Source organism: Callithrix jacchus, chromosome 13, assembly GCF_049354715.1.
Source record: "Callithrix jacchus isolate 240 chromosome 13, calJac240_pri, whole genome shotgun sequence".
Lineage (NCBI taxonomy): Eukaryota > Metazoa > Chordata > Mammalia > Primates > Cebidae > Callithrix > Callithrix jacchus.
In genome coordinates, this window is record NC_133514.1 from 84,917,567 (window position 1) to 84,943,203 (window position 25,637).

The 25,637-nt window shown below is 37.9% G+C and overlaps 1 pseudogene; it reads left to right on the forward strand.

Moving 5' to 3' along the window:
* The window catches only part of LOC144578842 (uncharacterized), a 48,854-nt pseudogene that overhangs the window by 14,006 nt on the left and 9,211 nt on the right, over positions 1-25,637 (forward strand).

Sequence of the window (25,637 nt, forward strand, 5' to 3'; positions counted from 1 at the left end):
TGAATGTTCTCTGCAGTCACAGATTCTTCCTATGGCAATGCTAATACCTATTGCCTGAAATAAGTATTAGCATCAACTGCCACCTGCCAGTTCAAACCTCATGCCTTCTCTAAGACTAGCTCAGGTTCCACTTCCACAAGGTCCACTTCTTCCAAATCGGACTTTGATGAACCTCTCTAAGACGTACTAATGTCACAGTTGAGCTCTTGAGTCTTTACTATGTCTCTTTCTATACAGTCCAAACTGGAAAAGTCTTAAAGTTAGTAATATATCCTCTATTTCTTTCATTGTTTACAATGATATCCATTCTGCATTATGGTAACAGTAGTAGCTCAATAATTATTCCATTGATTAACAAAAAGCACTAGATTTAAAGTGAAAAAAAAGATATGGACTTGTGTTGTCATTGATAAATTCTTTTGTACAAGTCTAAGTTTCAATTTTCCAATCTATAAAATAAAAATGTTAAATAATATGCTTTCCAATAGTGATCCTAAAACTAAATTTCTATGATTGTATTGTTTTACTTGCACATACCCTCTGGAAGTGCCCAAAGGATGTGAAGTTTTCTTTTTATTTATTTATTTTATTATACTTTAAGTTCTGCGGTACATGTGTAGAACATGCAGGTTTGTTACATAGGTATACACATGCCATGGCAATTTGCTGCATCTATCACCCGATCAACTACATTACATATTTCTCCTAATGCTATCCCTGCCCTATACCCTCTCCCCTTACTATCCCTCCACTAGCCCCACACCCCCCAACAAGACCTGGTGTGTGATATTCCCCTCCCTGTGTCCATGTGTTCTCACTGTTCAACACTCACTTATGAGTGAGAATATGCAGTGTTTTGTTTTCTGTTCTTGTGTCAATTTGCTGAGAATGATGGTTTCCAGCTTTATCCATGTCCCTGCAAAGGATATGAACTCATCCTTTTTTATGGCTGCATAGTATTCCATGGTGTATATGTGCCACATTTTCTTTATTCAGTCTATCATTGATGGACTTTTGGATTGGTTCCAGGTCTTTGCTATTGTGAACAATGCTGCAATAACATACATGTGCATGTGTCTCTATAATAGAATGATTTATAATCCTGTGGGTATATACCCAGTAATGGGATTGATGGGCCAAATGGTATTTCTATTTCTAGATCCTTGAGGAATCTCCACACTGTGTTCCACAATGGTTTAACTAATTTACCCTCCCACCAACAGTGTAAAAGTGTTCCTATTTCTCCACATCCTCTCCAGCATCTGTTGTCTCCTGATTGTTTAATGATCACCATTCTAACTGGCATGAGATGGTATCTCAATGTGGTTTTGATTTGCATTTCTCTAATGACCAGTGATGGCAAGCATTTTTTCATGTTTGTTGGCTGGATAAATGTCTTCTTTTGAAAAGTGTCTCTTCCTGTCCTTTGCCCACTTTTTGATAGGGTTGTTTCATTTTTTCTTGTAAATTCCTTTAAGTTTTTTGTAGATTCTGGATATTAGCCCTTTGTCAGATGGGTAGATTGCAAAAATTTTTTCCCATTCTGTTGGTTGCTGGTTCACTCTAATGACAGTTTCTTTTTCTGTGCAGGAGCTCTTTAGTTTAATTAGATCCCATTTATGTTGTCCTATTTCTTGCCCTTCTGCATTCCACATGTTCCTTCAACCCTAATTCAGCTAACTCACCACTTCCAGAAGGGCTAAGAGAGGAGTTACTGAAGGACTACTAACTAGACTACTTCTAGTGTATTTAACTTGTCTACATTTTTAAAACACATATTTCCAGATATATTGAAACAAAGCTGAAGACTCTAAAGATGGACTCATCAGCTATATGTTACTCCCTGACTCCAGTATATGGAGAAGAAGCAGAAGCAAATACATTTTTATAGAATCTGGAAATAAAAATAGGGTCAACAGAGACTTTTTAAAATACATTGAAATTGCATATAAAAGCCTTCAGTCATTGAAGGAGGAAGTTTGTCCCTGACATTGGTTATTTCATGATAGACAATGTGCACTCAATTTGACATCATGAGATCTGAATTCTTGCTCAACTTCTGCTGTTGAAACAGATATTTTACAAATTGAAAATAGTCTTTCATGTCCCTTCTAGCACTAACATTGTAGCATTTGAGAGGTCTGATGGGGCCTCCTCTATCTTCAATAAGAAACTCCATACCTAAGTTCCTAAGACCCTCTTTTCCTCCTGGGTTGTGTTCTTTTCCTCCAAACCATGCCCTCCTAAAACAGCTTCTAAAGGATGAACATATTCTACCAGATTTCATCTATATCAGTGTTACACGCATGTGCCTCAGCTCTTCAAAAACTTGCTACTGATGTGAAATATTTGAGCGTGAAGTAAGTTTATGCTGTCCATTCAATTGCATATGTGAGAATACAGATCTCCATGAAATTCGTCCAGCATGGCAAAAGAAGCAACTGTTGAACACAGGAAAGAGTCATCCATGTTCCCTCTCTGTTGACCGATATCATCAATTTTCAGCTTATATCTGTTTTGCCTTATAATCTGATATGTTAAGCATGTTGTACCAGAATTAAGGAAATCAACCTCACAAAACATTTTGCCAATAATTTTCTATCAGTTAAAACTCTCATCTTCCATATGAAAGTGATAACATGGGCCAGTTGCAGTGGCTCATGCCTGTAATCTCAACTTTGGGAGGCCAAGGCAGGTGGATTGCTAGAACTTGGGAGTTCAAGACCAGCCTGGCCAACATGGCAAAACCTCATCTCTAAAAAAAAATACAAAAAATTAGGCACGGTGGTAGTCCCAGCTACTCAGGAGGCTGAGGCAGGAGGATCACTTGATCCCAGGAGGCAGAGATTGGGGTAAGCCAAGATCGTGCCACTGCACTTCACCATGAGCAATAGAGTGAGATTATGTCTCAAAAAAACAAAAAATAAAAGAAAAAGAAAGTGACAACATAACATAATGAATGGAGTCACAGAGACCCAAAGCACAAAGTACCTTTCCTGGACTCAGTTTCTTCATCTATACAGTGAAATGGCTGTGTATGTCAAAAATTACAGAAATCATTTAGTAACTTAAGGTGAATCAAGACAATAGACTATCATGCAGCCATTAAAATAAAAATTACAAAAACTGTGTAATAACATGAATAAACATTTCTAAGTCAATGTTACATAATGGTAGAAAAATATTTTACTGCATTTTTGCTTCAGTAACCATACAAATAAAAATTCATACACTACATAAAAGGTGAGAATAGCTATTTCAGAGTAGTTTAATAATGGGAGATTCATATAACTGATAGCAGCTTGAAAAATCAGTCTTTTCAATGAACAATGGAGTGGTTAGAATGATTGCCGTGATCTCATCCAGCTATGGAGTTCTATGATCCTTTGATAAACACATTCATGTTAATGTGTTCAAAAAGTATAAATGAGATAAGGAGCTCTTCATCAAGATAAAAGATCCATTTAAAAAGTCTGGAGAAAGCGCCTTCATGAAAAAGCATGACTGTATAGATTTGTTTATTTCATATAGTTTTAAAATAAGAGAAAGATCATATGTCCCTTCACCAAAGTTTTTCCTAAATCCAGGAAGGATTAGGCACATAGCTTCTCTGTGTATCTTTGGTATAGACAGCACTTACCACAAGGCACAGGGACTATTTGTTTGCATGTCTGACCTTCTTTGGAAACTGTGACCCCCATGAAAGTAAACATAGGACTTTATTCAATTTTGACTCTCCAGAACCCACCACAGTGCCTGGCATACAGATGAGGCCAAATTCAATGTTAGCTTTAAGAAATGAATAAATGAATGAGAAAAAATGAGTATAGGTGAATTAGCATCCTTCCTTTCAAGATAGATATACCACAGGTGCTCAAGGGCTTGGGTCCTATCCCATGGCTGGTGGTTTTCTTTCTGTTTGTTTTCCCCTCAAGCCATTTTCATGTACATTGGCCACCAGGGAATCTTCCTGTTGCCAGAGAAACATGATTTACACTTCACCTCACAGGCTGCAGATTTGGCAGACCAGACTCATTAAACTTGAGAGTATTCCATGTTCCCCTTCCTTTCTCACTGTTTTAGTCAGCATTGCTAATAAACCACCATTGCTCCTATTGATTTATTCTCTAGCTGGGCTCATCTTTACAGAGTATGCTAGAAGGTTCTCTAAAAACCTCTTTAATTCCCATAGAAAGGACGATGAATATTTGGGGGGCTGTGATGTTCCCCTGATCCTCTTCAGAGAGAGAAACTATGTTCCCTAAAACACATTAATAAAGCATTTCTATCAGTCCCTCCGGGGCACCCAAAGAAGTTGTCCTAGACAGGAGTTCAGTCAGGTTTCTGGGTTCAGAGGCATATATAAAAACAATTTGTTTTTTCTTTTATTAAGAGTTTTTATTTCATAATCTTTTTTTATCACTCAGAATACTCCCCCTCCATTCTCTATTTTTAAAAGTTCTACTTGTGCTGGGAATAGCAGCTCATGCCTGTAGTTTGTGTTCGGGGAGGCTGAAACAGGAGAATTGTTTGGGGCCAGAAGTTTATGACCAGCCTGGGAAATATGATAAGACCCCAATTTCTACAAAACAAAAATTTAATAAAAAGTCAGGCACAGTGGCACATGGCTGTAGTCCCAGCTAGTCGGGAGGCTGAGGTGGGAGGACTGCTTGAGCTAAAGAAAATTTGAGGCTGCTGTGAGACATGATCATACCACTGTACTCCAGCCTGAATGACAGAGTGAGACCCTGTCTCTGAAATTAATTAATTGATTAGGCTGGGCACTGTGGCTCAGGCCTGTAATCCCAACACTTTGGGAGACAGAGGCGGATGGATCACCTGACGTCAGGAGTTTGAGACCAACCTAACCAACATAAAGAAACCCCATCTCTACTAAAAATACAAAATTAGCCAGGGATGGTGGGGCATGCCTGTAATCCCAGCTACTCGGGAGACTGAGGCAAAAGAATTGCTTGAACACAGGAGGCAGAAGTTGCGGTAAGCTGAGATCGCACCATTGCACTCCAGCCTGGGCAACAAGAGCGAAACTCCAACTTAAAAACTATATTAATTAATTAATTAATTTAATTTAATAAGAAGTTATAAATAAATAATAAAAGCCCGCTCGTTACTGGCTTTTCTAATTAGCATTAAATATCCCCAAATCTGTTTTTTCTAGATACCTCTTTGTCTCTCTCTTACTACACAACTAAGCATCTTGAAAGTGTTTTCCACAATCACTGTCTTTATTTCCTCTCAGTTTTCATCTTCCATTCCCTCTTTAACTCACTGCAATACTGAAACTGCTTTCCCAAAGGCCAGTGATGAGCTCTGCCAGTAAATCCAGTGAAGCTTTTACTCCACAGCTATTATGTGACGTCTGCATCTATGGACATTATCCCCACTCTCTCATTGAAACACTTGTGTTCTCTTTCCTTGGCTTCTTGGAAACTCTAGTCATCTGTTTTGTTGTTGTTGTTGTTGTTGTTTTTCTACCTCTCTTGCCATTTCTTCAGGGACTTTTCTTTTACCCACACCTTAAATATCAAGGTATATTTAAGTTCTATTTTCCTTGTCCTTTGTCTTCCTGGGTAAGTTCATCTATTCCCATGACTTCAGAAATTCCTATGTGCTGAGGATTTCCAGCCCAATCTTTTTCCTGAGCTCTAAAACCATTATACGATATTGTGAACACCTCCATTTGAACATCCTAGAGGTAACTCAAATTCAATATGTCAGAAACAAACCCATTATTCTATTTTCATGGACATGTACCCCTTTCACATTCTTCTTTCTCTCTGTGAATGGTCAGACCAACTACCCTCCTACTTGGACTAGGAATCTAGTAGTCATCTCCAATTCTGTCTTTTCCTGCTCCTTTTCCTCTCCTACATCCAACCAATCACCAAATCCTGTTACTTCACCTCCTCAGTAGCTCAGATCCATTCATTCTCCCTCTTCCCACTGCTGATAGCATACTTCAGGTGACCCTCTCCTTTCACGTGTACAATTTTGTTTATTTTACCTCTAAGATTAAAAGATATAGTATAATAAGACACATATTACAAAAATTACCTTCTCCTTATAGCCAAATTTTCTATCAGCCTAAATGCAACACAGTTCTGCATCATTACTGTATCTTGATCTTCACATTGGTTACAGACTTTAAAATGTGGTCTTTCCTAGAAAAGCATTGTATCTTCAACTATTCAATACATAGACTAGATACTCAAGAATGTCATAACAGTGCAATGGTTTTCTCTACTCCCTGCTACCCTTAACTTTGCAATTGGAATTCACTTTCTGTCTCAATCACAATTTCAGCTCCAACATGGTATTAGTCAACCAGGACTCAGAAGTACATAGTATTACAAGTGCGGGCTCTAGAATCTATATGCTTAAGTTAGAATATTTACTGCATGACTCAGGGTAAAATGTTTAACATTTCTGAGTCGAGTTTACCCATCAGTAATATAAGAATATTAATAGTATCTCTCTCAAAAGATTGTTAGGAGGATAAAATCTGTTACAAATGAGCACAATACAAGTAAAGGAATTAGGTAAATGCCTGGCACTCAGCAAACTCTGTTGGCCTTTTCTATAATTTTTTTGATTGGTTTATTTCTTCCCCTCCAGTTTTCCTGAGCCCACTGCTCATGCCCACAACTAAATTGCCCTCCTTCTATCACTAGGAACACATTTTCTGGCATACCCTCTTATCTCCAGGCCAGCCTCACATCTGTACCCAAAGGTAGGTTTTATGATCTTCCTTTTAGAAAGGAATAGCAAAGAGTTCAGGCACAAATGTGATCCTAACAGTGAAAGAGCCAGTAAATGTCAGTGATATGGTTTGGATTTGTGTCCCCGCCCAAGTCTTATGTCTAATTGTAATCCCCAGTGTTGCAGCCAGGGCCTAATGCGAGATAATTGAGATAACTGGGTCATGGAAGCAGATATTCCCCTTGGTACTCTCATGGCAACAGTGAGTGGGTTCTCACAAGAACTGGTTGTTTAAAAGTCTGTAGCACCTCTCGCCCTTTTTTCTGCTCTGGCCATGTGATGTGCCTACTCCCCTTTCACCTTCTGCAGTGATTGAGTTTCCTGAGGCCTCCCTAGAAGTCAAGCAGATGCATCAGCTTCCTGTACAGCCTGCAGCACCATGAACCAGTGAACGTCATTTCTTCATAAATTACCCAGTCTCTGGTATTTCTTTATAGCAGTGTGAGAACAGACTGATACAGTCAGAGCCAGGACCAGATCCCAGTAGCTCAGAAATTTGCATTTAGGGCTCTTCTCAGCTCCTGGAAGAGATTTTTCTTTTTTGTTGAATAGGGCATACTTCCACGTGCGCTGCATGAAGCAGTATTTCTAGACGAGAGAAAAAGATGGCTGTCAAATTACGGCTCCGTCCTGCCATGGTGCCTACAATTCTCATCATTAAAGAGGCTTCCTATTCCTAAAATATCCTGGAGAAACTTTCTCGAGGGAAGTCATTCTTACTATCTTCCTTCCATGCCACTTTTTTCTTTTGTTACCTCAGCATACCTTATTTATATTTTCATGAAAACTCAGCACATTTTGTTATAGTGAGTTGTTTTTATATTCTCCCTAAACCCCACCCAATAGATTGTGAGCTGAGAAGGGAAACACATCTCACTAATCTTTAAGTTCCTAGTATCTATCTTGAGGTCTATCTCGTGAAATATAATTCAATAAAAGTGTATTTTATGATTTAGTAAATATGTTCTCAAACTGAATCAAAACACAAAGTATTTGGAAAATGGCAATATCTCAAGGGAATGTTTTAGATGCTGCTTCACAAACCAGAATACATCAGAACTCTCATGAGATTAAATCTAGACCAGCTGATTTTGATGGCAGGACACGTTCAGCTGCAAATAACAGAATACCCAATTAAAAGTGGCTCAAATTTTAAGGGTGCTACATATTGCTTATTTCTCAAGACATTCGGAGGCAGATGGTCCCCAGGTATCAGTGAACCAAAGGAGAGATGACAAGGGTACAGAAAGATCAACTATTTTTTTTCTGCGAAGCATAGTCCAAATTGCCTTGCCAGCTTTTTCTCTTCTCCTTTTAAATTTTTGAGAGGCTCCATCTAATACTATTTGTCCATAACTTGCTTCTGTTTTATGTCCATAGCTCATCTTCCCAAGTGGATGTTCAACTGGTCAAGAGGAAGAATAGTGTCTTATATGTATTTGTATCTGCCCCTGTAATAAATATAGCAACCAAGACTAAGCTATTCTGCCTTGGTTGGCATGTATAGCTTGGTCATCATTTGAGTAATTGATTGATTCAAAGTTTTACTCATGTCCTGCACACAGGGATTTCCACAATAAATAATTCATGTTCCTTATTATGGAACACAGGAATGAGGTGGTGAGGGGCCAAGTATGCACATGCTCAACCCAAACCCATTTTTATTTTCTTGATTCTCTGAGGAGTTAGTGGATGAGCCTCTAGTGAGGATGCATTTCTGGTGCGTTCCGCAGAGCATGCCTTTATGCTGCCAACATTGCCACAATTTTATCTGGATTGAGTTGAAGCCTTGTTGATTTAATCCAGAAATTTATTTCTGACAGACAGCTGTGTAGCATTTGTCACTGAGCTTTGAATCTAAAGTCAAAGAGATTGAGAGTCGGTGTCATCACTGTTTGGGTGGTGGTGAACCACAAACATGGTTTATTTCCATCATAAATTGTTATTTGTTGTTTTTTACAATACACATAAACCCATAGGCTAAACCACAAAAATACTTTATATATTTTACAAATAAAGACGTGAATGCTCTGGAATGAATACTACCTTTTATCCAAGTTTGGGTGCTTCATTCAGATAACCCGTTCTCCTTAATCTAAATATTTTTCCCACTTATATCAGTCAGTGGTGCAAAAATTAAATATATGTGCCATCAAAACACCCCCCATCTCTTGGCACATATTTAGTAGAGGACACTGCTCTTGGCCTCACATCTCACAGATTCCCTGACAGCCTCAGCAGGGAAGATATGTGAGACTATCCATAAAAAATGTGAGGTTAGTGTAGACATTCTGTCAATGAACAGAAAAGTAATTCAGAGCTCCTGCCAGAATTCCGCTTTCTATAATATTTACCAACTGAAGTCAATTTGGAAGTGAAACTCCCATGCAGAGAAGCCAGGAACCCTAACCACATGAGCACATGATTCTTCAAATAATTAGATATTTCCTAACGCATCTCAACAACCACCCATTATTCAGGGGGAAGGCAAACCAAATATGTTTTATCTCACCTTAAACATTAATGAACTTGAATCTCAAGTTCAATCTCAAGGAGAGAGATTTTAAATTTGTAATTTTCCAGTACTCTTATGAGCTTGATGTCCATATGTAGAGTCAAGCAATTGTTACAGCAAATAAAATCTAGAAAAACCAAACTGAGATTAGTCATTTGCGTAATTATTTGTTTCTGTACCTGTTTGTCGTTAGAAGGATTTAAAGCGGAATTAAAAAGTATTATAGTATAATACAGTGCATTTATTTGAAGAAGAAACACAAATTTGTCTCTATGCTTTCAGAGAACTGCACCAACAAAAAAGAAGCTAGCAATCACATCATTTAGTGTTTGGAAGATAAAATCCAAGCCAGATGCACAGGAGAAGTGTGATATTTTGGTACCAAGAGCAGAGGAAAAACAGTCTCATGCAGTGAACATCTCCTTAAAAAATGCATCCATATTATGACTGCATTAATGATTTTACTAGGGTGATTTCTTAGAAAGTCTGTGTGGTCATTGACATGACGATGAAGTTAAACATACTAGTAGCATTTTCTGCTGTTAATTGTATAGATAAGTTAGGCATCTGATTAGGAAATTAGCAAGTGAGGACATTTGTTTATCACCTGTCAGGGTAGCCTGCTGTGTAATTTGCATTACAGCTTAGATGTGGGCATAAAAATCGAAAGCAATTTTTCTTTTTAAAAAAATACTCTAAAATTAAGAGACAGATGGGCTGTTACTGACTGTGCTGTGGCTTTTTGAAAAGCTTCCTAAGATATCTTGGACCCAGAGGCTGTACCTATCTAAGAATCCTAAAGTAGAGATATAATTATTCAGAATTTTTGGCAGGAGGGAAAAAAAGGAACTTTTCACTAAAATGGCAGTTGCATCTAAATTTATATATTCTGGCTATGTCATCAACCAGATCACTACATAGCTTTCTTAAATTTCTAGCCCCTCTGCCAATGCATTAGCTTCTCCCAGGGCATCAATTACTGCAAGCCATTTTTTGTAAGATATTCAGAGACAGCTATCCTAGCAGTTCAGTAAACTGTAACCATCACCCAGTGCAATCTGTTATTTCTATAACCCCTACATGTGTACTAAATTTCACTGAAATCTAGCAAATATTACAGAAGATATGCCTGTTTGATAAGTTTGCTCAGTTTCCATTTTGTCTTAAGATGAATGACTCTGATAAAATACATCTTGATATGCTATCATACAGTACTCAATTTCAGCAGAATAGGTCAATGTAGAACAAACTCATACTAAAACAAAAAGCTTCATGAAATTCAAAGAAACCAATATTTCAGCAGAGTGAAAAATCCCATGAACTGCCTACTGATAGAACGTTACACCTTTTAGTAAAACTCCAATGAGATTGTGCACTCAAAACTCTCTGGGCTCAGGTCAATCTTCTGTACTGTGGAAAAGTCCATATTGCCCTTTCTGTAACCTACACAAACTTCTTACTGTTCCCAGGGAAAAGCCTATGGTAGGGTATATTTTCCAAGACAGCTGCAGCAATGTCCCCCATCTTTTTGTTCTTTCACAGTTCGATTTTGACCCTCCACAACAAGAAGTGGGGTCTATTTCTCCACTGTCTTAAACCTCGTAGGCTCTATGGTGGCTTTGGTTAATAGAATAGGACAAAGTCATGCTGTGCCCCTTCCTGGTATAACCTTTAACTGGCCAAGCATCTTCCTGCCTTCTATCTCCTGCCTCCTGGAGCCCTTGTAAGAAGCCGTTGACAGATAAGCACTTGGAGAAATACTGAGTCTCCTGACACATGAGTGAAATGTTCACCTTCTCAGACATCCTGTTCCATTGAGCTTTCAGGTGATGTAGCCCCAGCTATTCTGAGTACAACTGTGTAAGACATCCCAGCAGAGCCACACCAACTCAAAAAACTATGACAGATCATTCTAAACTGTTTTTAAGCCACCAAGTTTGAGATCATTTGAAACCAGCCAAATTGTCTGGCTCTGTGCTTCTTCTCATGCCTGGTCCAACTGCTAGCAACTATATTCCTCCTTATTTCTGTCTTTTAAAATCTCACCCACTCATCAAAAGTTAACTAACTCAATTCCCTTAGCCAGACGTAACCACTCTCTCCTGTCTAGGCCCATAACCATTTGTTCATATTTCTCTTCTATGGGTTTTCACTGACAGGAGATAAAACTCTTTATTCATGGATTCATTCATTTCAAAGTGTTTATGGAGTGCCTCCTAAGTGCTAAGCAAAAATAAATACAATACAGTGCATGACATCAAAGAAATTCCTAAGAGGGGTGACACAGATATGCAAGATGGCGGTTCAGTGGCTGTGGTATATACAGAGAGCTTCACATTAAGGAACTTTGAGAAGGGAAGGCAGGAAGAGAAGTAGGGAAATCCCGCAGGAAATGAGTAAGCCAAGCAAGAAAGGACAGAGCATTCCCTATAAAAAGGACCATATGTGCAAGTGAATTTCCCAGAGGTAGAGGCAGTGCGCTGCTTCTGGGCAACTGTAGGCATTTCAGCACTACTCAGGTGCAAAACAGGAATCAGAGTGAAGCAAGAGGACTACAAACAAACCTCTCAAACACCGAACAGGGAAGAAAGTGGTAATTCCATTCAGCTGGGGGCTGTGGCATGCATGGATGCCTCAACAACAAAGCTCCCCAACAAAGAAAACCCTGGCCCTTTTAAAGGCTTACAGTCTAAGAGGTGCACATATGAGTGTCAAGAGTGTGGGGAACGTGACTTAGGTGAGGGGTCTAATCGTGATCAAGCAAGAACAGTACCTTCTGGGAAATATTCTTCCATATCATATCCGTGATCAGTAGAGAGGACTGTGCTTAGCAGTAGGGGGGTTAATCCTTTGGACCTGACCAGTGGAGCCAACCCGTCCCTCTTCTGGTTGACTTTTAACTTACCATTTTGAGATGTAATGTAGAAGCCTAAAGGGGATACTGCCTTAGAAGCTCGGGAGGAGCGGGTCTCCTTCCTCAAGAGTTGTTGGAAGACCAGAGAGGAAGGGCATGTAATGATAGAGAGCCTCCTATCCCATGTTAAAGAACTGAGATTTTTGTCCCCAAGGAGACACCCTAAGGAGACCTTCAAGAGTTGCTAGAAGAATGCCATGGTCAGATTAGTTTTATACTTTATTTTCTTAGCATGTATATGAAGAGTGAAGTTGAAGAGAGTAAGTCTGAGAGAGGAGAGAGTTAAATTAGTCATCCCTGGCAATAAGCCATTGCAGATATGACATGAGACTGTTCTAGAGCAATGATTATGATGGTGGGTAAGAGAGTTAATCAAACCCAACTCATGCATTTGTAAAAGAAAAGAACAAAACTCTGGAAAAATAAGAACATTTCCTCATACTCTGGCAACAATTTGGGATTTTTTTTTTTTTTTTTTAAAGACAGAGTCTTATTCTGTCACACAGGTTGGAGTGTACAATCAGGACTCACTGAAGCCCCAAATTCCCAGACTCAAGCAATCCTCTCACCTCAACCTCTTCAATAGCTGGGACTACAGGCACCCACCATTACAACTGGCTAATTTTTTGTATTTTTTGTAGAGACAGGGTTTTGCCTTGTTACATAGGCTGGTCTCAAACTCCTGGCTCAAGCTATCCACCTGCCTCAGCCTCCTAAAGTGCTGAGATTACAAGCATGAGCCACCGTGCCTGGCAATGGAGCAAAATTTAAAATAAAATTCAGGTTAAGTGATTCCTCACTTTTTCCATAATTATATTTTAAATTTAAAAATATTTTTAAACTTGATTTAAAAATATATTGAATAAATTTAAAGTTAAAAACAATTTTAACACTAAAATTTTAAATTATATTTCTTTTAATTTTAATTTCAATCGCTCTAGGGGTACAAGTGGTTTTTGGTTACATGGATGAATTATATAGCAGTGAAGTTATATTTCTCACCTTCTAGATTATTTACTGTTTAAGTGACCAAGCACTACTCAACTTTATATTTCTCATAATGTGAAATAAATAGTGGGTGCTTAAAAGTGTTTATTGGCTTTAATTGATGGTTACTTCACATTCTAGTGACAATGATTCATTGACATGTACTATCACATAGTATAATTATGTACTATAATAATATTCTTCCCCAAAACAAAAAACTATGAATGTATATCAATTTCAAAAGACATAATTCTGATGTGAAGGTGAAATTTTTGGGGACAGAACTGTGTCGTGGTGTTTTCTAATTTATTTATTTATTTTGAAAAATAAAAAATGAATGAATATGTATAACATGATGTTTTGAAATATCTATACATTGTGAAATGATCAGATCAAGCTAATCACTATGTATATTGCTATACATATTTATTGTTTGTGTTGAGAACACGTAAAATCTATTCTTAGTGATTTTCAAAAATATAATACATTGTTGCTAACTGTGGTTACCATATTATAAATAGATCCCTTAGACAGATTCCTCTTATCTTACTGAAAATTTATGTTTTGGCCAACATCTCTCCAGCTGTGCTCCTCCACCCATGCCCATTACCAGCCCCTTCCTAATATCCACCATTCTATTCTGCTTCTGTGAGCTTATTTATTTATTTTTTTTCTTCAGACAGATTCTCACTCTATTGCCCAGGCTGGAGTGCAGTGACACCATCTTGGCTCACTGCAACTTCTGCCTCCCAGATTCAAGTGATGCTCGTGCCTCAGCTTCCCAAGTAGCTGGGTTTACAGGTGTGTACCATTAAGCCTAATTTTTGTATTTTTAGTAGAGTTGGGGTTTCACCATGTTAGCCAGCTGGTCTCAAAATCCTGACCTCAGGTGATCCACCTGCCTTGGCCTCCCAAAGTGTTGGGATTACAGGCGTAAGCCACTGTGCTCAGCCTGCGAGCTTAACTTTTATTTATTGTAGCATTATTGTAAATAATTGTAAATTACATAATTGTAAATATTGTAAATGATGCTGCAATGAACATGGGAGTGCAGTCCTCTCTTCAACACAGTGGTTTGACTTTTTTTTTTTTTTTTTTTTGAGATGGAGTTTCGCTCTTGTTACCCAGGCTGGAGTGCAATGGCACCATCTCGGCTCACCACAACTTCCTCCTCCTGGGTTCAAGCAATTCTCCTGCCTCAGCCTCCGGAGTAGCTAGGACTACAGGCGTGCGCCACCATGCCCTGTTAATTTTCGTATTTTTAGTAGAGACCGGGGTTTCACCTTGTTGACCAGGATGGTCTCGATCTTGACCTCGTGATCCACCCGCCTTGGCCTCCCAAAGCGCTGGGATTATAGGCATGAGCCACCACTCCCGGCCTTGATTTTTTTTTTTTTTTAATATACCCAATAGTGAAATTGCTGGATCATGTGGCAGTTCAATTTTGAGGTTTCTGAGGCACTTTCATACTATTTTCCATAATGGCTACACTAACTTACATTCCCATCAACAGTAAGCAAGAGTTCTCTTTTCTCCCCATTCTTGCCCACACTTGTTATCCTTGTTATATTTATTTTGATAGGTGCTAGTTGACATCTAATTGTGGATTTCCCTGATGATTAGTGATGTTAAACATCTTTTTATATACTTGTTGGCCTTTTGTATGTCTTCTTTTGAAAAATACTGATTCTGGTACTTTTCCCATTTTTAATTGGATTATCTGTTTGCTTGCTATTGAATTGTAGGAGTTTCATAGATACATTGTATATTAACTTCTTACCAAGTGTATGATTTGCAAATATTTTCTCCCATTTTTTTGGTTGTCTCTTCACTCTGTTGTTTCCCTTACTATATAGGAGCATTTTCGTTTGATGTAATACCATTTTCTCATGGTATTTTTAAGTAAAGTGTTTATTAATGCATATTGCCTCTATCAGTAAATACAAATCCTCTTCCTTTGCCAAGAACCAGCTCAGCACTAACTTTACCAACCAAGTCCACAGTCACCTCTCACTTCCTGAGCTCCCATAATACCAAATATCTAGGATACTTTATTACTTTATTAATTCTTTCTCATATTTTTCCACAATGGTTTCATGTATGTTGATCTTGTTTCCTCAATGAAATTGTAAGCTTTTTGTGAGTAATAAGGATAGCAAGCATTTTTTTGTACTCCTTTCATTGCACAAAGTGAGATCACAAAATATAGTTAGAAATACTTGACCAGGGCCGGGCGCGGGGGTCAAGCCTGTAATCCCAGCACTTTGGGAGGCCGAGGCGGGTGGATCACGAGGTCAGGAGATCGAGACCATCCTGATCAACATGGTGAAACCCCGTCTCTACTAAAAATTACAAAAAATTAGCTGGGCACGGTGGCACGTGCCTGTAATCTCAGTTACTCAGGAAGCTGAGGCAGGAGAATTGCCTGAACCCAGGGGGCGGAGGTTGCAGTGAGCCGAGATTGCACCATTGCATTCCAGCCTGGGTAACAAGAGTGAAACTCCGTCTCAAAAAAAAAGAAAAAAAAAAAAAAAACTTGACCAGGAAGTTTGCAAAAGAGTAGTGACTTTATCCTTGCTTTTAAGGTATTTGTAAACAAAGGCACATGAAAAAATACTGAGCAATGTCTAAGTGAAAAAGGTGGCCTGGGATGGTGGCTCATTCTTTTTTTTCTCTTTTTCTTTTTTTTTTTTGTATCCTGATTCTAATTCATTAACTCGTACCTTGTTCCCACTGGGACAGGAAATAAAGAGTAGATCAAGAGAGATCCCCTCTTTAAGTGAAGAAATACCTAATGTCCTTCACAAATTTTCTACTGTACATCTCTACAGCAACCATTTTGCCACATCAGCACTTAGCAGAAGCTACTTAAAAGACATTGCTACTTATCCCATGCTGATGGCTATTCCTAAAAGTTATATTTTACTAAATATAGTTTTAAAAATTCAAGGGGCTACCAAAGAGTGTTTTTCCATTCAGAATTTTATAAATATACCTAACAATAGAAACAGCTCTATATTTTTTTAAGTCAAACCAATATTTTCAGAGGCCATAAAAAGCACATCAATGATCGCAAATCTCAAATGACAGGCACTAATGGCATGTTTGTCCCCACAGATTACTAATTTCATTAATGAGACTTTCTTTTTTTTTTTTTTTGCACAATTGTAGAAGATTTTTTTATTTTTTCTTTTTTTTCTTTTTTTTTTTTTAGAGAAGGAAAGAAAGAAAAGGCATGAAGGAGTGGAAGAAAGAGGAAGAAAAAGAGGGAGAGAAAATGGAAATGTTGCTTTATTCTAAAAAATGGGTATTAATAATGGCCAATCAATATTTCATTTAAACATATGAGTAGGTGTGATGTGGTATTGACAAGAATGTACATTTTGTGTATTTAAAGTGGAGAGCTCTATAAATATTTATTAAGTTTACTTGTTCCGGATCTGAGTTTGAGTCCTGGATATCCTTATTAATTTTCTGTCTCATGGAGTCTAAATCTCTATGTATCTGGGTGTTAGAATTGTTAGCTCTTATTGTTGCATTGATCCTTTTACCACTATATCTTTGTTGCTTTAAAATCTATTTTATCAGATGCGAGAATTGCAACTCCTGCTTTTCATTTATTTATTTATTTTTGCTCTCCATTTGATTGGTAAATCTTTCTCCATCCCTTTGTTTTGAGTCTTTATATATCCTTGCATGTGAAATGGGTCTGGATGTAGCATACAGTTGGGTTTTGGCTGTATCTTTTGATTGAGGGATTTAGTCGATTTAAATTTAGGATTACTGCCATTTGATGTTAACTGGCTGTTTTATCCATTCATTGATGTAAATTCTTCTTTATGTTGATGCTCTTTATTTTTTGGTATATTTTTAGAAAGGCTAATACTGGTTGTTTCTTTCTATATGTAATGCTTCTTTCAGAAGCTCTTGTAAAGCAGGCCTGGTGGTAATAAAATCTCTGAGTACTTGCTTGTTCACAAAAGATTTTATTTTTACTTCAGTTGTGAAGCTTAGTTTGGCTGGATATGAAATTCTGGGCTGAAAGTTCTGTTCTTTAAGGATGTTGAATATTGGCCCCCACTCTCTTCTGGCTTGTAGGGTTTCTGCTGAGAGATCTGCTGTAAGTCTGATAGGCTTCCCTTTGTGGGTAACTGACCTTTCTCTCTGGCTGCCCTTAGTATTTTCTCCTTCGTTTCAACCCTGGTGAATCTAACAATTATGTGCCTTGAGGTTGCTCTTCTTGAAGAATATCTTTGTGGTGTTCTCTGTATTACCTGGGGTTGAATATTGACCTGCTTTGCTAGTTCAGGAAAATTTTCCTGAATAATATCCTGAATAATATTTTCCAGCTTGGATTCATTCTCTCTGTCGCATTCAGGTACACCTATCAAACGTAAATTAGGTCTTTTCACATAGTCCCACATTTCTTGGAGGCTTTGCTCATTCCTTTTTATCCTTTTTTCTCTAATCTTGTCTTCTCATTTTATTTCATTAAGTTGGTCTTCGACCTCTGATATCCTTTCTTCTGCTTGATCAATTCGAGTGTTTAAACCTGTGCATACTTCTCGAAGTTCCCATATTGTATTCTTCAGTTCCATTAATTCACTTATATTCCTCTCTAAATTGTCTATTCTCATTAGGATTTAGTCAAACCTTTTCTCAAAGTTCTTAGTTTCTTTACGTTGGACTACAACATGTTCTTTTAACTCACAGAAGTTTCTTATTATCCACCTTCTGAAGCCTAATTCTGTTATTGGAATGCACTCGTTCTCCATCAAGCCTTGTTCCCTTGTTGATGAGGAACTGTGATCCTCTTTAGAGGGAGAAGCATTCTGATTTTGAGTATTCTCAGCCTTTTTATGCTGGTTTCTTCCCATCATTGTAAATTTATCCAGCTGTCATCTTTGTAATTACCGACTTTCAAATAAGGTCTCTGAGTGGACGTCCAAGTTGTTAATTCCCAGGGCCGAAATATGAGCGACCCACTGCATGGCCAAAACAGTGGCGTTGAAACTGATGGTGCTTTTCTGCCTGGGAATCTCCAGTCTGGCTTCCTTGCTGAGTCCGTAATAGGCGACTCTGCCTTCCTGGAGCTCCAAATGTCGGTCAGAAGGGGAACCAGTCCCGTTTACTCTGCACCAAGAGCTGCCACACCAAGGTGCCGGCAAAACCGCTGCGCCAGCCACAAGAGTCGTGCTGGCGACTCGTGGGGCTCCTCCACTGGGAATCTTCTGCTCCGTGAGCGACAAAAATTTGTCTGAAAGTGTGGCGTCCTCTCGTTCTCTGCGCTTTCATTGGGAGCTGCAATCCCAAGATGTTAGTTATTAGCCATCTTGGATCATTCCCATGGTGGCTCATTCTTATAATCTTAACACTTAGGGAGGTGGAAATGGGAGGATCCCTTGAGGCCACGAGTTTGTGATCAGCCTGTGCAACATAGCAAAACCCTATCTCTATAAGAAATTTAAAAATTAAAAATTAAAGGAAAAGGCATAATGTCAAAATGGGAGGGAATAGTGAACAAATTAATATGCTTTATTGTATTGATACTCTAAATGATAATAACAGTCTGTGCAATTTGAATGTTTATAAGGTGTCATATAGTCTACAAAGCCATTGCATAAACATTAACTTATTTACCTTAGAAAAAGATATACCAAAGAACACAGAGCAAAAAACTGTTGGAGCTGTATTATCAAGCAATGAGTTCCCAACTTCATCTTAATCAGTCAAGGAAGGCTTCAGAAGTAATTGTATGCCAAAATGAAGTTTTGTAGAGTTAAAGTGATATTATTTTATTGTCTTTGCCTGTGAGATCCCTAAAGGATTCTATCTTTTCCAAGAGAATAAGCTGGATCTTGAAGATTTCAGAAAATGATTGCAAACCTGGAAGGGAATTCTGAAAGGCAACTAAAAGTAAAATGAAGACACAAAAGGTTTTCTTCAGTGCTACTGCCCTCTGAATCTAGAAGAAAATTGTTGTGTCCTTTTCAACAAATAATTAAATTTGATTTCTTAGAAAGAGAATATTATGGAACTTGTAAGACTCGGTCAGTTCCATTGTTTTTCTTTCCCCTTACTCTTTCTTGGTGACTCATGAAATGGGCAAATAATTATTTTTCTTCCCTTAGGACTTTCTCTGCAAGAATTTGAGAGCTCGTATAGCTAACCACTGGGGATGGCCAAAGAAAACAAATCAGATAGAAGAAGCAGAGAACCAGATGGATCACAAAAACACATCACAGGACTTTTATTATGACAATATTTTAAAATAATAGATTGTGTTCTAGTTCCTTAGTCCCCTCTCTACCACAAAAACAAGGATTGCCTCTTGTGCACAGAGTCTAATAAAAATCAGGTAGTAGATTTCCAGTATATGAAATATACTCTACTATATTTTCCATGTTTTTTAATTCCATTTTTATGAGTTTCTGTAGGCTGAGGGAAATATGGCTAAAGGAACAGAGTTTTGGATGTTTTGACTGCATGCTGATATATGCTCATAGAATTACAGAGATGGAATGGACCTTGGGAATCAAGTCACCCAATCTTGTTTCATAGGAAACTGAGATCTAAAGCAATACTCCCCAACCATGTTCATGTCATGACAACACAGAAAGTACCACATTTAATGGCACACTGAGACAATCTATAAAGGCTTGGCCACCAAGGAGGTTATAGGGATCAATATCTTGGCACAAACACCTATTCACAATATTTAAGCATATCAAGGACACATCAAGCGGAAGCTCTGGTCTAGAGTGCCCACATTAGAATAGTAGATTTACAAAAGAAACAGGAGTAACATATAAATTTCACACTCTCCACAAAGTGCTTGTATTATCTTGGCCGAGTGGTCAGGTACAGCGGTTACAAGTAGAATGATCCAGAATAGAGGAGAGTTTGTGGGATGCTTAATGTCACAGTTTTTCAAATCCTTCTAAGATCATGGACCTTAGAAACTGGCAAATCAAAGTCATTGCGCTAGCCCACTCTCCCAGCTGCACCCACTAAACTTCTTTCTTTCTTTCTTTCTTTTTTTTGAGATGGAGTTTCGCTCTTGTTACCCAGGCTGGAGTGCAATGGCGCGAGTTCGGTTCACTGCAACTTCCGCCTCCTGGGTTCAGGCACTTCTCCTGCCTCAGCCTCCTGAGTAGCTGGAATTACAGGCACGCGCCACCATGACCAGCTAATTTTTTGAATTTTTAGTAGAGACGGGGTTTCACCATGTTAACTAGGATGATCTCGATCTCTTGACCTCGTGATTCACCTGCCTCGGCCTCCCAAAGTGCTGGGATTAGGCGTGAGCCACCACGCCCGGCCCTTAATTTATTTCTTATACATATAGCAGAGGAAGATGAACTGGGATAAATAGTCTTTCTACTGATATTACAGTCTCTGTGATTAGAGCCATTCATGTTGCCTCAATTTATCCTACCTGAATGCAACAGTCAATTAACTAACATATTCATTACAATGAGCTTTTAGTCTTTGTACTAATGTTTACCCAAATAATCTGTTTTAGGAATTTCCAACTGAAGTACAAAAGCGTATTAAGGTTAAAGATCACAACAATAATTGACTTCATTCTTTTTCATAATTATACAGAATCATAATTTTTAGAATAGAAATAAATTAACCTGAATAACTGCTACAAATTTCATACACACACAGGTGCATACACAAGCATTCATAAAAGTTCATCTTGAAAAATTAACATCCTATGATGTTGCAAGCCTCATATTTATTCTAATTTGTAAAAATGTATTTCACTGTGCTGTTTTCTTGAACACTTATGCAGAGACAGTTTGCTTACTAAGTCCATGGACGGTCAGATCTCAGCCTTAGTAACCTTCTCTAAGCTCGTCTCAAAAAACTGACAGGCTCAAAAAATCTGAATTATTGATAAACTTTGTGCCTCACCAGATTAAAACCTATATGAACCATACTTCACTTTTACATGGTGCTGTGGCAGTGCCAAAATTAAAAATTCCAAGGCAACTGGGCACTGGTGTTATAAACATTCTGTTCATCAACCTTCCTTTTCTGCCATAACTGTGTCCATATTGAGTTCTTTTCTGACATTGTAAAACATGAGAGACAGAGAGAGAGACAGAGACAGAGAGACACACAGAGAGAATACACCTGCTTCTGGAATGTCTTCCTGTATGTTACATATACTTGAGACTGTAACAAAATCCTTACCATTCTGTTAAAAATTATTACCTTAGCACATAGACACAGGGAGGGAGCACTACACACTGGGGTCTGTTGGGGGGAAATAGGGGAAGGACAGCGGAGGGTGGGGAGTTGGGGAGAGATAGCATGGGGAGAAATGCCAGATATAGGCAAAGGGGAGGAAGGCAGCAAATCACACTGCCACATGTGTACCTATGCAATGATCTTGAATGTTCTTCACATGTACCCCAAAACGTAAAATGCAATTAAAAAAAATTGCTACCTTAGTAAATTTCAGGTTCAAAATCAAATGACCACAGAATGGTTTTTTTAAGTATTTGGAAACCTTGCATTTTAAATAACTCCACTTCCATTGCACAAAGACTCGACTATTTATTCATTTCATTTGACTACTTTTTAATCTCAGTTTTTATGAAGACACTAATGACCCTCACAGATTGTTACCCTCCAGTGAAATAACAGAGCTTTGGCAGCGGCTGGATTCCAGTTGAAGAGTTCTGAAACTCATTGTAAATCTTCCTGTTTTGTTGTTCTTCAAACTAGGCTTTGCCATCTGCCTTATGAATTGAATTTTTGTTGCGGTATTTCACATGATCTAAAATATGGTTATTGCCATCCATAAACTGAGGTTCCTGGAGAGTATTAATTAAGTCCAAAATATTGCACCAATGTGCACAGTGAAATACAACACGAATGTCATGGTGTGACCATTATTATAATCCTGTCTGCATTCCATGATGGCTGTTCTTTCAAAACCCAGAGACAATTTGGTTGCAGCAGCCAACAAAGTTAAATCTGAAGCTTAAATTCAGGTGGATAAGATAGATTGAAACAGATCTTATTGCTCCCAAACACTCTCTTGGAAATAATGGCATCTTGACATTTTATCAGTCACTCAAGCGGTCATTCTCAGCGGTACCAGTCGGAGCTTGAAGGATAGAGCTGTAAAGACAGGACTGTCAGCCATAAACATTCCTCAAAACCATGAAAACCACAAATGAGAGCTTAAGTAATGGAGGACACAATACCCTTGATATTTCAACAATTACCTGCAACGACAGCCTTTGTTCAGAACCATGGTCATTTTTTCAAAAGCCTTACTTGTCAAGCCTGGACTGGGAGAGCAGAAAAGAGATGGAGAAAAAAAAGAGAAGAGCAGGGAGAAGAAGAGGGAGAAGGTCCAATTTGATGCCCTTAGGTTAAAAAGTGAACTTGAGTTGGCTGCATATTTAAGAAAGCTTATGGAAATTTTTCAAGAACAGCAACAAAAAACCCACTAAAGATTGATCCAAGATATTTATATTATTAGGCTCGAAGAGACGCTTTAAGATCATTAGAAAGGCATTTACACTGCTCAGTTGTTTCCTTTGTGGCCATTCCTGATGTCAAATTACACAGGAGAAAAATAGCAGAGAATGCAGTGCAGGGAAGAGAAAGTAGTAATGGATAGGAATGTAAGTGTGGGAAGGCAAAATGAATTTAACTGCATTACACCTCAGGAACATATTGCTGTGTTGTGAAATGAGAAAGACTGATTTTAAAAGGCCTTGGTGCTATTATCTTGGCAATTGGGACCCAGGAAAACTAAGTGAAATTGAGTATACACCAAAACCAAGTCACCCAAACTCAAGAGACAGCAAACGTGGAAAGGTTAAATGCCCTAGAAATTGCATTTGTAGAGTTTCTCAACACAAGAGATTAATGGTTACTCAAAGCAATGGATAAATATTAGCTGAAGACCATTAGCCGAGGAAAACACATCAGTGCATCACTGTTCTCGGGCTTATCAGATCAATTTTAAATAGGTTTATCTTGGACTTTTCTCACATTTAATGAGGAACAAATTGTTTTTTTTCTTCTGTTTCCTCTATCCATGTTGACTTTTTGATATTACCTAGGAGAGAACAATTAAAATAAATGGGTCTGTGACAAAGTGTTAATTTGGTTGTCTCAGAAGCAATTGCAAAAGGGTCATTTTATTATTGTTTCCTCCTATTACACAGTTTATCATAAGTATTTAGATTGAATAGTGGATTTTTTAAATGAGAAGAGAGTTTGAATTGTCATTTGGTTCATTCCTCAGCCTTCAAGCAGCACCCACCTACACAATCTCAGCTCTCAGTCCATATCAATCAGAATCAGACTGTCAGTCCATTCTATTTATATTTAATATTTAATAGTAACAAATGAAAACAAACACAAACTATATATTGTTGAGTATCTGACTAATGCCAATCATTATTCTAGTCATGGTGGGGGATTCAAAAAACAAAGAAGACCGAGTGCTTATCCTCAAGAAGCTTAACACGTAGTAAACCTAATTCACTCATTTTATATAAGTCCATATCTTCTATCTCTAGGAAAAATTGATGAGGGAAAGCACAATTATTTTTACCCATAGCTTCTGGATTGCATCCAAGAAGCTTCCTGATTAGGCTTTAAGAAGAAAAAAAATAAAATAACAAACAAAACAGGAAGTAGTGTCTGAGGACTGTAGAGATCTCATGGCCTTGCGTTCTGTCTCAGTTAGTCCCTCTTTTTTCTCTAGCTTAACCCCAAATTATGACTTTGTTCCCCCACCAATAAAGGGGCCTGTTTGACAATTTTTTTAATTATAAAGACTTCTAAAAAAATTATATCTTAAAATGTACATATATATGTGTATGTATTTTTCTTTCTTTTCCTATGGTCATCCCCACAAATTCAGCTCAGGACTTTGGAATAGCTTTCAATAGGCAGCAAATAAAGCAACACAAATGTTCAGTCAAATGGTCCAATTTTCAAAGTAGCAAGTGACATTTCTGCTTCCTTCAATGAACCATGCATTTTGTCTTCATTAAAAGAATAGTTTCTTTTTATTCGATGTCAGTATCTGATAATAAGGCATCAATAGAGTGGTGCTGATACACTATGGCTTGCCTGACCTGTAAAACAACTTCTCTCGACCTCAATATTTCCCTTTGTGAACAATACAGCATGAAATAGCCTACTTCTACCCATATAGAAGGCTGCGATGTCACAACAAACAAAATAGCACAGTAGAAGACCATGCTCACTTTTCATATATTGAGAACTCTTCATAGATTTGAATCTGAGTACATCTGTGGTCTGAAAACACAGGTCATGAGTAAAGGGACCTTTGAGGAAACTATTTCATGAGCAAACAAAAGACAAGTTCCCTCCAGTGGTCAGAAAAGAGAAAAGAAGTATGTCCTCTCTTGGTATTAAATAAATGGATATTCTGAGTCTTAGAAATAGTGACATTGTTGTTAACAGTGGAAGCTTTGCATAAAAGAATTTGATTGGGGTAGGAGGATACTGAGATAAAGAATAACTTTTTTTTTTTTACTCTATACATTTCTCCCATTGCCACCCTCCCTCTCACACACAAACACACACACACACAGTGTATCTATATATAGTTGTTTGATCTTGTTACAATGAGTTCGCATAATTTGGTGTTTTTGGAAAAGTTTAAAAGAGGACAAAAGCCTCATTTAGCTTCTAATACATAGTTTGCTTTCAATAAACATTTTTTAAATGTATACTTTTCACAAGGAAGGGTGGCCAGTATCTATTCTGTCATGTACCTTTTCAGCTAAGACATAAATCTTCTTTGTCTTGCTCATAACAAAAAACAAAAGCAAACACACAAAAATTATGAAAAACAATGAGTATCCTCAAAGTTGCTTGGCATCCATAATAATCCTCTTTTCCCTCCCAGCTAGGTCATCTAAGTTGCATTTCCTCATTTGTCTCATTTCAGCATTTTCACCTCCATAACCTAATTCAAAACTTGCCTCTGATCTACCTTGGTTCAGATAACCCTCTGCCCTCCCAGTCCAGACTTTTGTATTTCTGCTATTCCATACTGTTTTTGTTTTTCTTAGAGCTCTTAATTATCCCCAGACCAGAACCTATAGTTCTGGTCCCCAATTCTAGTCCCCAATTCTAGGGAACCTTATCACCAAAAGATCTAACTGCTGAAATCTTCTTCTTACCCATCCAAAGAACATAAATCTAGCAAGCTGGAAAGAAGAACAGTCAAAATAATAACAATAACTGTTATTTGTTTTTAAAGAAAATGAGAAAATGAAGTCTCAAGGATAGTTACCAAGAATGTCTTCAAAATCCAAAACCTGGTATTATTATGTAACTCAGAGAAAGAAGCTGAGATCCACAGTTACAGGCTAAGAAATAAATAAATAAATAGAAAACACAGAACGGAAAATCTAGAATTCA